At 43.7% G+C, this 18,355-nt stretch overlaps 1 protein-coding gene across 3 annotated transcripts in view; it reads right to left on the minus strand.

Annotated features, from left to right (window-relative positions):
* The window catches only part of Kank1 (KN motif and ankyrin repeat domains 1), a 187,354-nt gene that overhangs the window by 116,366 nt on the left and 52,633 nt on the right, over positions 1 to 18,355 (minus strand). For all 3 annotated transcript variants that reach the window (XM_027406486.2, XM_027406488.2, XM_027406485.2), the window contains exon 2: positions 995 to 1,120. The gene's annotated coding sequence lies outside the window, so the exon portion shown is untranslated. The remainder of the gene's footprint in view (positions 1 to 994; positions 1,121 to 18,355) is intronic.

An 18,355-nucleotide genomic window follows, 5' to 3' on the forward strand; every position in this document is an offset into this window, starting at 1 on the left:
TCCCAATAAGGAAGCTTCTAAAATTATAGAAAGAGAAGTGTTGTGTACAGCCAAGAAAAGGATACACAGTCATGTAAAATGGCATGTTGATGAACTGTGTGTAACAGTCTATTGGTGGGGCTTACTATCTCCCTAGCCCAAGTTTACAAGCATGGAGAGTGACTTAATTTCCCAAAGTCTCACTTTTCTTAAATGCAAATGGTGACAAAAGTATCTCACAGCATCATGGAGAGTTAACAAACGGACAGGCCGGAGAGACGGCCCTGCACAAACCCAATGACCTGAGTTCAATCCCCACAATCCACAGTGGAAGGAAAGAACCCAGCCCTGAATGTTGTCCTCTGACCTTTGCATGCACACACGCACAAACAATAATAAAGGAAAAAAGAAATAATTTTTATAGGAGTCAATAAATTAACGCCTCCAAAGGGTATGGTGTGGAGGCTGGCACAGGGCAAGACTGTGGTAAATGTCAATCATTTCTAAGCCAATCTAGTAAATGAACCACACACACTAAACTGGGAAAATAACCCAGTGAAATGTTAACATCTCTGAAAGTAGGACAATAGTTTTCTTTTAAATTCCCTGTATTTTTACTTTTGCCTTATGAATTAAAACAGCAATATATTATTATTTTAGGTATTTCCATTTATTTTAAGTAGCCTTAATAATACTTCTCTTGACCTAATAAATTTTTCTAGTATAATCCAGCCTGTGCATACAGTGTTTATGGAAATGGAATATTTTATTGATTTAATCTGAGGAGTAATATATTTGACCTCCATTTTTCAGCGTCAAACAGCCCGCTCATATTTCACCCTATAAAAATATTTTCTGCACTCTTATACATTTTCAGATTAAGAGTGTTCTGAATGGAATATTAGAACATAAAAACCTGTGGAAGGGAATAGATTGATGTCTGTAAAAAGTAAAGTTATAGGAGACAAACACAACTTTGTGATGGTTATAAGATAAAAAAAAGTAAAAAGCTTACCTTAATCAGGTAAGGTCAGAGGTTACTGCAATAAACATTTCAGCTCCACAGACAACACCCTAGTGTGGTCAAGAGATGGGCGTAATTCAGTAGCTCAGCTGTCCCTCCAGTATGATGACAATGACTCTGAAAGAGAAAAGATCTCAATGAGGGACGCGAGAGGGCTCGATCTCCTTTCTAGGTTGAGAGTGACAGGTGGGGTAGTCAATGACTGGGGTCAGCTGCACATTTCCGAATCAAACCTCAACTTTCCTGCTGGGAGTGGGGGCAGAATGAAGCACTGAGGAAACTGCAAAGCCCGTCTCTGCTCTAGGTAAAGGCTGGCTGCCACTCTCACAGTGATTTACTCTTTCAAAGAAAGGCTTGGTCCTTCAACACCTTCCATCCTTAGTTGTTACCATTCTTCTGTGTAGTTGCTAAGATACACATAGGTCAGCTCATGCATTATCCCACTGATCTTTCCACGGTTTCCTGTCATTGTACACTCAGACCACTCGATCACCAACACTCTAAGTGGCAGTTTCCTGGGATAAAAACCTTGAGACTGTCACTCAACCATGCTCTCCACTGCTTCCAATTCCAACACCACCAACGTTCCTTGAACTTGTTTCAGTAACAGTGACGTAGTAACACTGCCTGTGTCTATGACTTCTTAACCTGTAGCCTGGACCCTTCCTGTAGATTGCCACCTATCCACTCTCTTCCTACTACCTGTGCAACCTTGAACCGATTGCCCTTGTCCCCGAGCTCCTGGTTTTCTTGACTACACAATCAAGATCGATGCCAGCTTTCACACCCTCATTGCTCTAGGACATCAGAGGTCCCTAGGGCATGAATCGTGCTCCTGCCACTCTGCAGGATATAACCAGGTTATGTCTGTTCTGCCAACAATCTCAGCTTCGCTATGAATAAAACGAGAATGTGCATCCCAGCGGCCGCTGTTAAATAAGAACAGTACAATCATTTGTCTGGCAGGTCCCACCACAGGTACTCAACAGCATAGCCATTCTCAACCCACTTTACCAAACACCACCAACCCTGAGGCTCTCTAGCCTTAAAACTTCTGAAACCCAAGTCCCCTTTTACCCATATCCTTAGTATTAAAGATTTTGTCTTCTGCTAAATATAAACTCCTCTGCTGGTTTTCAGTTGTCCTATGTTTTACTGTCCACTAACTATGTGCTACGGGTTTCCAATTCCATCTGTTCCAGTGAGCCTAGTCCGACTATCAAAAATATGCACTTACACCCTGCCTCTGTAACTATCATGTCCCCTTGTGAGGTGCATGCTAGGCTTTCTGGCCCCAGCAATGCTCATCATATACACACTGTAACCCTCACATCACACACCACTTAACATCACTGTCCAATGTAGCACTGGGTATCGAGTTTAACTGTCCAGCTGAAAAGTGATTATTAAGTTTTACACTTCAACTCTCTTCTGGGTCAGTTCTGCCAATGCTCTTTGAAGTCAACAGGCCTTTACTAAGTTTCCTTTACTAAAAGGAATTTGAAAGTTTCCACCATGAAGACATATTAAATGTTTGAGGCGATATATCTGCCTGGATTTAATAACTCACAACATATGTGTGTTTTTAAATATATTGCTACCCAATTGCTTACAATTTTTGTGTGCCAGGTTCAATCACCAGTGGATACCAGGCACATCTAACCTGCTGGATCACATAGGTCCCGAGATACATATGAATATGCTGGACTTTGAGAGGCAATGTCAGAAGGCTGGGCACCACTTAGCAGACCATTCCGTCTACGGATTGTCTCATGGAGCTAAGAGATGAGTTTTACGTATGTCCAACATGTGTTAGATTTAATGCCACAGTAATCATGCTCTAATTTCAAATGGAGTCTCATAACCAAGCTCTCAGCATAACTGACAATAACCGGCCATGGGCAAAGATGATGGGTGACTATAGTTTTATTCCAAAGGTGATGGATAAAGAACTAAAGGAAGGCCAGGTAGTGGTGGTCCATGCCTTTAATCCCAGAAAAAGACACGTGGATCTCTGTAAGTTCAAGGTCAGCCTGGTCTGCAAAGCAAGTTCCAAGACAGCCAGAGATATGCAGAGACCCTGTCTCAAAAAACCAAAGCCAAAAAAACTAAAGGAAGGTACTGAGCAGGGATAAGTAGAAGATTTAGTGAAGGGCCAAGGGATGCAGGAAGAGTAACTGATGGAGGAGAAATGGAACCACTACAAAGGTGAGAGAACCACGCCAGCAGCAGAGTCACACAGCGCAGAGATGAGCATGGCATGATGGAAACTCACAGGAGGCTTCAGCCTTGAGAAACAGGAAGTAGCGGGTGCAGTTTTCAATATGGCTGACCCAGGATGCCTGTGGCAGGAGACTGAGGAGAAACAAGGAGGGCAAATGGAAACAGTAGACTTGCTTGTCAAGAACTCTAAGGTTGACTGCCGGTCACTTTCAAAACCTGAAGTCTGCCTGGCCCAAGATCCTGATAAGAAACACCTCTGTGTGAGAAATCCTGACAGAAACAACTTAGAGAGGAAAGCCTTATTTGGACAGTTTCAGAGGGTGGAGCCCCTAGGTTCACTTCATGGGGGGGGGCAGGAAACAGAGCTAGCTGGATATGGCATGGTGTGTGATGATATATGTACCCCATGGGCACGATACTTCCTCCAGCCAGCTCCCAGCTCCTAAAGTTTCCACCGTTTCCAAAATATCACTGCCAGCTGCAGACACTCTGGTTTCAAGCTGTCAAACTCTGCTCTGCCAACAGCACCCTGCCTGCCTGGTTTTGTCTGCCTAAGAAATCTCACAGAGCCATTCAGCATTTTGCACTGTCAACTCAGGAGAGCAGGCATTTAGTCTACTGCTGCTGCAGGAATGCGGTGGATGGCTACTCACACAGATAGGATGCTTTGTCAGACTGACAGCACAACATTAGGTTATTAATATAGTTAATGCTCAGTTATTTTTAAAGTAACATCTTTTCATCTTTCAAAATAGTGTTTGTTCTAAGATAGGAGGTGGTGGTACACCCCTTTAATCCCAGCACTCGGGAGGCAGAGGCAGGTGGATCTCTGTGAGTTCCAGGATAGCTAGGGCTGTTAAACTGAGAAACCCTGTCTCAAGGTAAATAAAAAATTAGTGTTTGTTCTCAACTGTAAGTTTAGAAAATTCAAGAGACAAGGCTTTTTAAGTGCCATTAGCATCTTGTTGAATCTTGTCCCTCTGTGGTATGTTTGCAAGGCCAATTTATTAACGTAATACACAAACAGGAATTATCTGACATTATTTGTAACTGGATTTTCCCATTTATTTTAACTACGTCAAACTCAGTGTGCATGTGAAGCTAAACACATTTTACCTCCTTATACTTCTTGTTCATGTCCTTTGTTTATTTTTCTACCTGAGTGTTCCCCATCTGGATTTACACCATCTTGTTATATCAAGGGCATTATCTACTTGTAACCTGACTGTACACTGACTGACTTTTTGGTTACAAGAAGCAAAGTCTACTGAAGCCTCTGAGTCTCTGAAAGGACCCTGGTGTGGGTCTCCAGAAGCTTTCTTATGTATGTGCCTATGCCTTGCTGATCCTTTCCTAGCTTATGGTTTTCTAGAAGAGCAGCATCTCCACGTTACTGGCCTATTTCAAAGACCACAGAAAATGAAGGTAAGTTCATGAGTCAAAGTAATCTTCATAAAAAGAAATGAACAAATGAGATCACCCCCACTTACTAAAAGCAACTGGTGCCTTTTTCTTCCAAGCCTTTATCAGGTTGTTAGGTGAGCACTAGCAGTCTCTTTTACAGACAAACACGAGAGAGAGAGAGAGAGAGAGAGAGAGAGAGAGAGAGAGAGAGAGAGAGAGAGAGAGAGAGAGACAGAGACAGAGACAGAGAGACTTGGTCATGCAGGGAGGGGACGATGGCATACTAAATGCTTGCTACACAAGCATGGGGACCTGAGTTCAGATCCCCCATGTAAGAGCAAGGCATGACAGCATATGTTAGCAATCCTAGTGCTTGAGGGGTGAGGTGGAGATGGATGGAGCCCTGGGTATCTCTGACCAGACTGTCTGGCTAAAGTGGTTAAGCTCTAGGTTCAATAAAAGAGTATGCTTTAAGAAGTAGGGGGATAAGGACGACACACACAAGTCATATACTGATTTTAAGACTCTTCTCAGCTCTTCTGGGTTTCTCAATTGTAATGCCAGAGGCTAAGCTTCAAAACAGCTCCTAGCTGTAACACGAAAAATAAAAGACCTAGAGACTGATATTGGGGGTTCAAGCTTCAAGCTGATGTTCAGGAAAGCAAAGCAGCCAAGCCAGTAGATCTTACCTCTACCCAGCTGAAATGGCAATCCTGTCTCCACAATCCTCAGAGGCAAAAGCTCTCAGTTCCCATCTCCTCCTCCTTTTATTCCTTTCTCTGCCCAGCCTTATCACTCCCGTCTCCACCTCCCTAGTGCTGGGATTAAAGGTGCCTGATCCCAGGTGCTGAGATCAGCTTTGTGTGAGCTTCTTCTTTGAGGACTGGATCAATTTTGTGGCTGTTTTTGCTTTCTGAATCCTCAGGGAAGCTTTAATAAGTCATGACTCACCACACCTAGCTCCTCCATCCATTCTATTCAGCACCTTTAGTAAACTCAGTCACAGGTAAACTCACTTCTCCCCCTTTATGTTTCTTGAGACTTAAGGGTCACTCTGAGAATATACAAAAATCTAAATATTTCTGGCTGAGAACCAAGGCCACTCTCTCAGCAACTACAAAAGCAACGGCAAACGCTTTCCTTTCTTCCAAAGGTCCTCCAGTGGTTTATCGGTTAGTGATGTCCATAGTAACGGTGCATACCATAGTAACAGTGCATATGCGAACCCTTCCTTTGTCAAAGGTGAAGCACACTGTGCTCTATAAATATTTTATGCACAGCCCGTGCTACAACTCTAGATGCCAAGGGCTTAACAGAATTCTCTGGCAAACACTGTTTCTATCAATGCCGAGCGTGGGCTTTGTCATCCTGCAGATGTCTTGGACACTTAGCACTAATTATCTGTCTTATTTTTTACTGTAGTAGCTGTGCTATGGGCAAGGGAGAAGGATCTGAAACTAGGACAAAAGGAGGCAGCTGACGACTAAACCTGATAGACTCACAGCTTTGCCGAGGCCTGAGGGCAAAAGTTCGTGGCAGTGTGACCCTGGGAGGTAGGTTTTTATCAAAGAATCTTAGTGGATCCAAGTGACTCATTGGCAGAGAGGGAAAATACATACTTGGATTGACCTGGTGATGCTCTGAAGACAATGCTAGAAATCTGAAGGCTAATGTGTGCAACAGGAAGTTTCCAAATTGGCTTTGGGAGGCCAGATGTCTCAAATTCCCCTGCCACCTGATGGCAGGTACAGGCCCATGCATCTCAGGAGTCATAAGCAAGTACAGCTGGCATCCCCACAGAGCGATGTAGCCACAGAAGCTATAGAAAAAGAAATGTGGCTAGGTAAACTGAGGAAGCATGGTCTACGGACCACTTGGCAGCACCTAGGCCTGAGGTAGCTCATCACTGACTTGGTGGCAGGAAACTCTCTCAGTGTTTAAATCCCAGTTACATATAGCTCTGGCTTCCTAGCTTCAGGGAAGCTACAACAGCATAGCCACATCTGCCCTCTGGCTGCACCCACAGGAGAAAGGTCAGATGCTGTATACATGTGTGGTCAACTATGGCATCAAAAAGTGGTCCAAAAGTGGCAGGGACCAGTATCAACAAAGGGCCCAAAGCTCTTACTGACACTGTGACATGCAACCATGCCTGGAAGCTTAACACAACCTGTCTTAGGGTTTTATTGCTATGATGAGACACCATGACCACAGAAACTCTTATGAAGGAAAACATTTAATTGGGGCTGGCTTACAGTTCAGAGATTTAATCCAATGTCACCATGCCAGGAAAAATGGCAATGCACAGGCAGAAGGAGCTGGGAGTTCTACATCTGGATCTGAAGGCAGCAGAAAGAATGAGTGAGCCAATGAGCCTGATTTGAATTTCTCAAACCTCAAAGCTTGCCCCCAGTGACATACTTCCTCCAACAAGGCCACACCTCCTGAAAGTGCCACTTCCTAGGGACCTATGGGGGCCATTTTCATTCAAATCATCACACAACCCCAGGAGGGAAATGTGGGAAGAGTCTCAGAACACCAAGGTGAACCTTGTTACCCAAAGAGAGACGCTCACTATGAATATTAAGTCAACTTAGGAAAATTGCAATAATCGCTGTACCTCTGGTTTGTGGACTAAGACTCACCCCCAAACTATTGACTGAAAAAAACAAGGAGAAAGGGAGGGTTCAATGCCCAGAGTCTGTATTTCTTAGTTCTGTGCTGTTGGCTTTCAACATTCTCATTAAGGGAGGCTTTTAAAGCAGACAGACACCACGAAAAGGCTTTGACCACGAAGCCATTCACTAAAAAATTAGGTTCACTTGTTACCACTGTCACGTCGAAGGCATGCACTAACAGAGACAGGCATCACTGAATGCATCAGGTACTGACAGCCACAGGGCCTCTGGAACAGAGAAACTAGGAAGAGACCCACACTCCCTCTGGTTTAACATCAGCCTAGAGCCCACAGAGGTCACTCCCCTAGAGTGGGGTTAATGGACAGATCCCAAACATCATGCTAATGGTATGTGCAGGGAGAAGGCCTCTGTCTTTTCTGTGGTCTTTTGGGGTTTGCTGATGAGGCCACAGTGTCAAACAAAGTTCATCCTCCGCCTCCCAGCATACTCCCTACATCCTAGCTTCATTTCTGTTGATGTGACAAATAGCCTAACATAGGGAGTGAAAGGCTTACACAACACTGAACTGCAGAGCACTGAGGACAGTAGGTTTTCTCTGAGTATTTCGGGATCCGGATAAATTCATTCCTACGTTGGGTTTGTTCCTTGTAGCAAAAGATTCCCAGTAGAACCAACTCTTCCATGAGCTCCGTTTGCTATGTGTGCTGGGAGCCCTAAAGCAGGGCAGAGCAGTAGGGGATGGCAGGGAGAGATGCACGATGGAGTAGTGCCTGCACCTGTGAATGCCAGAGGCCGCTAGCTAGACCTCGCCTCCCCCCAGACACAGGTGCTTCACCTCTCAGACTTTACTCAGTAAACTCTGTTCTTTGATGCTGTCAACTGAATACCATCACACACTTTCCAAACCTGGCATGTAGTCAACTCCTGTTTTCAGCTGTACACATTTTATCAAATCCATATGGAAGACTTCTCCATCAGATGGCTGACTAGAAGCTGCCATGAGACCTAGTTAAGGAGAGGAGTGAATGTAAGAAAGACAGCTGGGCGTGGTGGAGCCCACCTTTAATCCTAGTGCAGCAGGCAGAGGCTCGTGCATCTCTGTGAGTTTCAGGCCAGACAGAGCTACATTGTGAGATCCTCCCTCAAAAAATAGTTCTGACAAGAAAGTATGGACTGTACTCCAAAGAGAAAGAGCTCTGGAAATCCACAGAGACCGTGACTGAAGAACTGAATGGTATCGATAAAAGGGTAGCTAATACTGCAAGAATCCAACATGAACACAGTTCCAGTGTTTTGGGTCCCCAACAGGAAGAGGGGAAACAGAAACCCCATCCCAAAAGAGTTTACATTCCTTTCTGTGAATAGTGTTAGGGCCTGAGCCCTCAAGAACAGGATGCTCAGTAAGAAAGAACCCTAAATTAAAGTGAGAGAGATATCAAACTAACAGTGAGGCAAATACAACACAGAAACTACACACACACACACATACACACACACACTGGAAAAGGCAACATGATTCCACCAGAAACGCACACAGAAACAATGTCAAATATACCAAGCAAGGAAATGATATGAAACATTCCAAAGGGAAAACACTAAATCACCCCCAAACACATCAGTAACATCAACTATCTCATTGGCAACATAAAAGCATGGAAGACATGGAATGACATATTTCAGACTCTAAAGTAAATAACTCCCAGTTAGCACTGCTCTAGCCAGGAAACTGCCCCTCAAAATAGAGAGGCAGTTTATGATCAAGCCAGCACTGTAGATACTATATGGGAGTAAGAAAGCCAGCACTGTAGATGGTAAAAGGAATACTATACAGGAATAAGAAAGACAGTCTCAATTGTAAGGGCACAGCAGAGAATGAAATTCATGAGAGAAACAGAAGCAAGGGAAAGGTAGGAAGGAATCCATCATGTCCAACACAGTTCAACAGAGGAAGCTAGTCTACCAAGCAAGCAGAAACTTGAAACAGGCTGGAGGATTTTGGTATCTGATAAAGTAGAACGCACACCAAAATTAGAGGAGATTTTAAAAGGCCATTACAATTGCAAACATACATATGCTGAAGATCGGGGCTCCCAATTTAATATTAGTAGCCCTAAAAATCAGCTCAGTCCTGACATAATATCAGTCCATCTCAGTTGGGCAATGGTGGAGCATGCCTTTAATCCCAGCACTTGAGAGGCAGAGGCTGGCCTGGTCTTGTTCCAAGACAGCCAGGGCTACACAGAGAAAACTCCCAGGGGGTGGAGGGTGGGAGTGACTAGTCCATCTTTAGATACATCATTGAAACTAAAAATCAACAAAGAAATTTCAGAGTTAAAGTCATACTACTGATCAAAGGACTTAATAAGGTACCTACAGAATATCCCACATATTAGGTAACAAAGTACATTCTTTTCTGCAGCCCAAGGGACCATCTCTAAAACAGACTACATTCTAGGACACAAGAAAGTCATAACAAATACAAAAGAATCCAAATAATGCATGTATCTTATCAGATCATAGTAAACTAAAAGACAGAAGCCAATAGCAAGAGAAACTTCAAAAACTAGGCAAATGCAAACACTAGGAGGCACAGGACCACTGTGTGACAACTTAAAAAAAATTTAAGAATTATGCTTAAGTACAGTACTTCTCAAATATTAGCATGCTTCAAAATCGCCCCCAGGGTTTGTTAGATCGGTTGGTCCCACCTCCGAACTTCTGACTCAAGAGGTGTGGGGTGGAGCCTGTGAGTCACGCTCCTACAACATCCCCAGATGCTGCTGCTTGGAGTCCAGAGAGCACATTTTAGGGAAGCAGAAGATGCCAGCTCTCTGGGAGACGATGTTAACTGTTTAGAGATCCTTTCAAACACTGCACATCTGAGCACTTGCTACCCAGGCAGGCAAAGGATATTAATGGCTGACAAGATAGGGTCCCTCCATCTGAAACAAAATCAGTTTCAGGAGAAGCTCCAAGTTTATCTCGAGGCCTCCCGTATCTGAGTCGAACCAGCATGCACAGACTCTGAGTGAAATTTTATCTCCCTCAGTGACCCTCAGCAAAGAGCCAACGCAGACATCAGGGCTGGACCTGAGAATGACAGACAGCTCTATGAAGAGGAAGTGCTACAGTGCAAACAGGGCAGAGTGACTCGACCCCCTGCTACCCCCTGCACCCCCTAAGGCTACCTAAGCCTGTCTATGGCAGTCCTCAAAGGAGGCTGCTTCCATGGCTAATGGCATGGAGAACCAGGGAAGTCTATCACCAGTGCAGACCTGGACAATGAAACTATGCAGTGGCTAAAAGGATGCTTCTAGTCTGTGGCTCACAATTTTTATCCTATCAGAAGTATATGGAGACTTTTGTTTACCTGTTTTTCTTTTTTTTTTTTTTTAAACCATTGTTGGATTCATCCTTCTAGAGTGAACTTCCTGAGTCTGGGAAGCACCTGGGAATACCAGGAAAACCTCTCTGATGATGTTCACAGTCTGGTCCAGAGATCACAACAGAGAGCTACTTGTTAAGCCATAGCTCAGGCCACTGTCACCTAAGCACCAGTTCTGCCAGTGATCTTATTAATAAACATAAAGAAATCCCTCATAGGAATGTGGCTTTTGTCACCATTATGTGACAGACCTCAGGCATGTCCTGTACAGGTGCCATACCCTACCTTCCCATTCCTAAATGAACACTTATCCCCAGACTGTTATTAATCCCCCACTACTATGTAATTTTAAAGACATTACTTTGTATTAGAAACTGCTTCTTCTCTTAGAATATTTTTCCTGGCTTAATTTAAATACATTATGACATTTAAAACAGGGTCCAAAGCTCCTCCCCCAAAAAACAACCCGTGGGATAAAGATGCAGGAGCCATTTTTGTTTGTTTGTTTTTGTTGCTGTTGTTGTTCTAAGCTAAAGCTTTGCAAATGGGAGCCTTCTTAAAAAATTTTTAAAAAGCAGATTCTGAAACTGTTTTTCAATGTTTTCATCTTTCCTTATTAAAAAAAAACAAGTATGTGATGTTATATAGCCAATTAATACAGGTTTCACCTGAAACACACACACACCCTTCAATAAAGCATTACAACCTAAGGTTTCTCCCATGTTGTTCATCTCAGGAATGTATAAATGTCCTGCTTCAATCCAGGGGGAAAGAGTGGGAGGCGGGGGCCGGGGCTCTGCTACAGCCCCGCCCACAGGACTTGGGCAGTATTGACTGACAGACTTTCAGCAGAGCTCCAATGCTGGTCTTTCAGCAGACACCCATGCCCACCCTCGTGCTCCTTAGTCTTTAGGGAGAGTTACAAGTGTCAAGCTTCTGCTTTTCCCGAGAGGAGAGGTGTGAGGTGAGCCCTCCAAGTCTCTGTGGCCAGAGAACAAAGACCACATGACGGGCATGACAACTCTGATTTTATAGGCTAAGACTCCTTCCACCACAAAAGACAAATTCAGATTGCCGGGGCACACACCCTGGAAGCTCTGGGCTGTGGGAGATGGGCCAGCCCACTAGTGCCCTCCCCAGCTCCTCCAAACACCTTCCCTTCTGCCCTCAGCCTCTAATTAAAGTTAGCTTTAGGTACAGAAACAAGCAGCTCATTGTTCTGTAAGCCAACAGCACACCTTTCCAAACCATGCACTCAGCTGTGAGAAAACTGACCTTCCAACTTCAGCCACTATTTTAAAGTGTGTGTGTGTGTGTGTGTGTGTGTGTGTGTGCAACACACATATATACCTGGTGCTCATGGATGCAAGAAGATGGCACCAGACTTCCTGAAACTGGAGTTACCGATGGTTGTGAGCTGGGAACTTAAGCCAGGTCCTCTGCAAGAGCAATGGCTCTTAACCATTGAGCCATCTCTCCAGCCACATATCAGCTACTTTTACTGCAATGAAATAATGTCTCCATCTTCTCACTCCAGATTTGGAAAACAAGTATTAATGACTAGGATTGGGGAGCTGGGGAGAGAAGGCTTTAATCATTTCAATCACCTTTTAGCACATTGGCATCCATGCTACACTCCCTGGTGCCTTCCTTCCCTTGAAGCTCACAGCCTGTTACTTCCAGTTTAAAGAAGAAAATCATGATCCTAAACAGAAACTGGTCAAGCATCAAATATTCCAGGTCCTTCACATTGACAAAGTATGTTTTTTTTTGGGGGGGGTAGTTTTTGGACACAGGGTTTCTCTGTGTAGCCCTGGCTGTCCTGGAACTCGTTCTGTAGAACAAGCTGGCCTCCCAAAGTGCTGGGATTAAAGGAGTGTGCCACCCTCACCTGGTGACAAAGTATCATTTTAAATTTTAATTTAATACATTTGGGTATTTTGCTTGTTGTATGTCTGTGCATCGTGTGCCAGCAGTGCCCCTATTGGCCAGAAGAGGGCACCAGATGCCCAGATACTGGCATTTTATAGAGTTGTGAGTCACTAGATAGTGCTGGGAACCAAGGCCAGGTCCTCTGCAAGAGTAGCCAGTGATTTTAATCCTTGTCATATTACCTTTCATTCTTCAGGGAAGACTGCTCTGTGGTGGTATTAACCCAGGAAGCACCCTAATTACCATGGCATCAGACCCACCCCTTCCTGAGCCCTGACAGCCAGTTTCTTCTTCTTCTGCCAGTGACTAAACTCCACAGCAGTTATTATTTATAAACCTTGCTGGGAGAAAAGGGAACGCCCCTGGATTAGCACATATACTGCTGCAAGATTTGAAGAGACTGCCAAGAATGCAAAAGCAAGTCCTGCTGAGTCCATCTACCCAGCATCCCCATCCTGTTACAGCAGGAGACAGTGTCTCTGGGATTACTGGCTACAACACAAAGTCATTCTGCCACAAACAGCTTTCATGTCCTCATCAGTTACACAGGTACTCATGCAACAACATTAACATTTTAAATTTTCCTGCTAAAGTGGGCGTGCCTTAAAAACACGTAACTTTGTAATTTAGTCACTATTACACATATAAGCCTGAGATGTACTAGTGGGAGGAAAACATCAGCTTCTTGGTTTCAACTTGGTAAAACTGAACTACTCCACTGGGTGTAGTTTACCCAGATTACAGGCTGCACACATCTGTAATCTCAGGACTCAGGAGGCCAAGGGGGGCAGCCATGAATTTGGAGCCAGCCTAGACCACATAGGTAATAAACTGTCTCAAAAGCAAAATCAACCAAAAAAACAGAAACAGGTGTCTCCACAAGAATGCCTGCCGACAGGTGCCCTAGACCCACAGGGAACCTGGGCAGAATGTAGTAAACTTAAAGACTTGATTTATGAAACATGAAACTAAGGAGCTGAACTCTACCAAATACCTAATTTCCCTATAAACCAATATTTCTCTCTGGATAATTTATCCACTGCCTTTGAATAAACTGTGCTGTTTTTCTAATAAAGGACACTGTGTGTTTAAGATTGTCAGCGGAACACTCATATCACAAGGACATTTGCTCAACTATGTTCATAGCAACACTACGAATAATAGCCAGATCTTGGAAACAACCTAGATGCCCTTCAACCGAAGAATGGATAAAGAAAATGTGGTATATTTACACAACGGAGAACTACTCAGAGGTAAGAAACAATGGCATCCTAAAATTTTCAGGCAAATGGACAGAACTACAAAAAACCATCCTGAGTACATACAAATATAGTATGTACTCACTCATAAGTGGATACCAGACTTAAAGCAAAAAATACCCCGCCTATAATCCACAACCCCAGAGAAGATAGAACCCTCTTCCAGAAACAGATAGAAGCAGACACAGAAATCCACAAATAACCAGTGGGCCAAACTCCTGGAGTACAATCGAAGTGAGGGAGGAGTGATAATATGAGCAAAGGGTTCAAGACCATGATGGGGAAACCCAAAGAATCAGCTGACCCGAGCTAGTGAGAGATCACTGACTCAGGTCTGACAAATGGGAACCTTCATAAGACTGAATTAGATTCCCTAAATATAGGTGACAATGGTGTGACTGGGACAATATATGAGGCACTGGCAGTGGGTTCAAGATCTAACACTAATGCACAAACTGACTTAATAGAGCCCTTTCTATATGCAGAGACACCTTGCTCACCCTAGTGTGGGGTGGAAAGGTGCCTTGGTCCTGCCTTAAGGAGATGATGGGACAGACTTAGTAGACTTCCTAGGGGAGGCCTTATTGTCTCAGAGGAACAGATGGGAGATGGGGTTGGAAGTGGGGAGGGGGGAGTGGGCCGGGGGGAACTGGGAATGCAATGTAAAATATAAATTAAAAAAAAAAGTTTGTCAGCCAAGACCCTGAATGCCAACTGTATTCCTAGTATTCATTCAAAAAAGCCAAACTGGGGCTGAAGAGTTGGCTCAAAGTTTAAGTGCTCTTGTTGCACTTGCAAAGGACCTGGGTTCAGTTCCCAGCACCCACATAGTGGCTCACAACCATCCACAGCTCCAGTTCCAAGGAATACATCATCATCTTCTGACCTCAGAGGGCACCTTGCATGTACTTGGTGCACATACATACATACATACATACATACATACATACATACATACATACACAGATGCAGGCAAAACACTCATACACATAAAATAAGTATATCTATTAAAATAACAGAGTTTAAAGCAAAATGAGGCAGGGTCTGGGTGTGTTAGCCGGTTGGCCTAGAACTTGGGATCCTTCTCCTTCTGCCTCCAGAGTGTTGGCATTGCAGGCCTGTATGTACCCACCACAGAGAGCTCTAAGTTTTCAACCTTCTGAAGCCAATTTTTTTTGCCCTCTAAATAAAACTCAGTAAGGAAATAATATTCATAAAAAATATTTACAGAGAAATGCATTTGTTGCTTACCTCATTATTGTAAAAGTCAGAAACTTAAATTATTAGGCAAGCATTTAAAAAGTTGGTGAAGTCTAGCAAAGAACTATGCAAATGGGCTTTCAAGCTAATAAATTCACATTTAAAATCAATACAATTTGCTACCTAGTATGTATATGTGTGTATACAAGTCTCTCTCTTCCTCCCCCCCCCCCACACCCCAATCTAAATTAATGGACACAGATGATTTTTAAAAGGAAAGTGAAGTCTCCAAGCCTGAATTTCCATAATAAATGGTGCTGAGAGGACACATCCAGGTTTTATCAGCAGCATTAAGATTGTCCTGCCTTTCAGGGTGATGAATGCCCTTTGACAGATGGGACCTCCTGATAAAAAGTACCTGGGGACCCAGCCTAGGTCACAGGTTATGTTTCTGGGGACCATGTCTTGATTTCTTTTCCTTGTATTGGGTAGGGCATCCACCAGCTGAGCCCTCTGGGCAGCCAGACAGTATAACTCAACCTCAAAGCTGTTCCCTTAGGAGTCAAGGCTTCATGGTCACTTCGTACTCAAGATGGCAATCCTAAGCCATCTTTATATTAATAACTTGTTTCAAATGTACACAAACATAGATTGTATGAGAGCATAGAGGAGTTCCATAAACTCTTGCAAGCAACCATGACAGACCACACACTCCAAGCACAAATTAAGACAAAACCATGACAGAAGTGACGGGCATTTGCACAAAAGAATCCCAACACATGAAAATCAAATTCTTCTCAATGACTATAGATTGAAACACAAATCCAGTTACATGGTTATTAAGAAAATACAGAAAGGCTTAAGAGCAAAGACAGTACAGAATTAAAGAATACCTCCCGTGACCAGGAGAACAAAGAGAGATACAAGCTTGGAGGAATTAAAGAGAACTACCTGCCCAAATGAGAACAAATAACCAATCTGTTTGAAAAGGGTAACAATGAATAAATGCACTGAACAATTACAAAAACAAAAAAAACAAAAAAAAAAAAAAAACAAAAAACAAAAAACCCCACAGAAATAACAACTCTTAACAGCTTCTCAGAAGTTCCACCCAAGGTAAATTGTTACAGAGATACAAGGTGCAAGGAGGAGTGAGTCACAGGGCTCCTCACATCTCTTTGAGTCAGATTTGACACCAGGAAGAAAAGGCCTTGGAAGAGTGGCAGGGAGGCAGGCATACAGGATTGGGTCAGACTCATCCTACCGACAGAGATACTGCACCAAGGGCCTCCTCACACAGAGGACTTGGGGAGACACACTGGTGCAATCCTTACCACCAGGCAAGGGAGCACTGACAGTCAGCAATGGCAGCCAAAAGCAGGCTCAGATTTAAAATGAATCAACTTAGTAAAATGTATCAAGTCTTCAATGTGGATACAATTCTGTTTGATTTGGGTGAGATAGCGTCTCACTTTGTAACCCAGGCTGACCTTGAACATACAGTCATTCTCTTGCCTCAGCCTCTCAAATACTGAAATTAAAGGTAAGAACCATCACATCTGGCTTACAATTTATTTTAATGTTACTTCTGACCCTATAATTTTGCAGCTAATAGTATATAGTAAGGAAATAATAACATTTTAAAATACAGTCAGGCTGGAGAGGTGCCTGCTCTGTTGAAGTGCTTGGCACTTAAGTATGAGGACCTGAATTCAACGCCCCCCCCAAACACACACACACACACACACACACACACACACACACACACACACACACACACACACACACACACACACACAATGTTAAAGAGCTGACCACATGCTGTTCGAATGCCTGGAACCCTGGTGCTGAGTGCAGAAACACAGATCTGTGAGCCTTCCGGGCCAGCTAGTATAGTAGAGTTGGTGAACTCCAGATTCAGTGAGAGACTCTGTCTCAAAATATAAGGTGCAGTGTGACTGACAAAGACACCAAGATAAGACAGACCTGTAGCATAATGGCAAAGTTTTCAAAACCTTGATTTTTCAACTACTACGGAGACAATACACATTTATGAAGATTCTAAGAGGGGGAAATAAGTTTGGTTAAGCTGAAAAATAGGCACAAAAACTAAGGTCAAGAAAAATTAGAAATGACCAGAGAATTTAAATGGTTTCACCTTCCATCTGAAGTCTATCAGGGGAGGTTAACTTATTCTTTTACACTGACCTATTTACATGGGGAGTCAGGAGGCCTAGCATGGCACAGCATGCCAGTGCAAGTCAGAAGACACAGTTTATCAACTGGTTCTCTCCTCCCACCATGTGGGTTCTGGGGATCAGACTCAGGTGGTGAAGCTTGGTAGCAAGGGTCTTTACCTCCTAAATGTTGTGTGAGGAAAAAAATGTACATTTTTCTCACTCAGGATCCAACCCTTTTCATGCCTGGCTAGTCTACAGCTATAGACAAAAATGACTTAATTTTTTTGAGGTGAGGAGTAGTTTGCTTGAGACGGGTGCGTGTGTGTGTGTGTGTGTGTGTGTGTGTGTTTGCCTAGACTACGCAGCCCAGGATGACCCTGAACACTGATCTTCCTGCTTCTAACTCAGTGCTGGGATTACAGGTGCTCAACTTAACTTTTGAATGTTTTTCTTCCTCCCTAAGATGGGAATCAAAGCCAGTTAAAACTACCTAGGTTTAATGCCATGAACTACCCAAATGTACAGGTTTAGCAGGCAGGCATCTGGTAGCCAAGATGCTTTAGCAGGAACCAATGTGGCACTAAACCTCCATGAAGAAGTGGCCTACAAAAGTACCACTTCCAGAAGAAAACCTCTCCATGAACAGGTAGGTTTCATACTCCCAACCACACTTCATTTTGATGGGACCTGGAAGAACGGTTAGGCTTTGTAGAAAAATCTTTTAAGGCCTCTTTGTGTACCAGGCTAGATGGGAGCAACTGTAAGTCATTGTTCAGCACTCACTTCCCCATTGTAAGGGCCCCTGACAAAGTCCTAAAGTTGAGGTGCTACCATTTTCTCGACAGCAGTCCCAAGTCAGTGAAGGTAGGAGGTCATGAAGGCTCTGTATACTGTGAATAGTCTCTGGTTTACTATAAATACAAAAAGGCTGCTTAGCCTCTCTTTCTGGTCTTCACATGGGTCATGGGTAACACAGAGGAAGGCAGTCACTGCCCAGTTTTCTCAGGCTCCTTCACAGTGGAGAGCCCCACACACTCGAGGTGGCAGCCACATTTGTGCCAGGTGGCTATCCTCTTTGAACAAGGCCACCTGTATGGACCAGAATGGATTTGTCGGGAGAAGCCAAAGCT

The sequence above is a fragment of the Cricetulus griseus genome, chromosome 3 (genome assembly GCF_003668045.3).
Source record: "Cricetulus griseus strain 17A/GY chromosome 3, alternate assembly CriGri-PICRH-1.0, whole genome shotgun sequence".
Taxonomy (NCBI): Eukaryota; Metazoa; Chordata; class Mammalia; order Rodentia; family Cricetidae; genus Cricetulus; species Cricetulus griseus.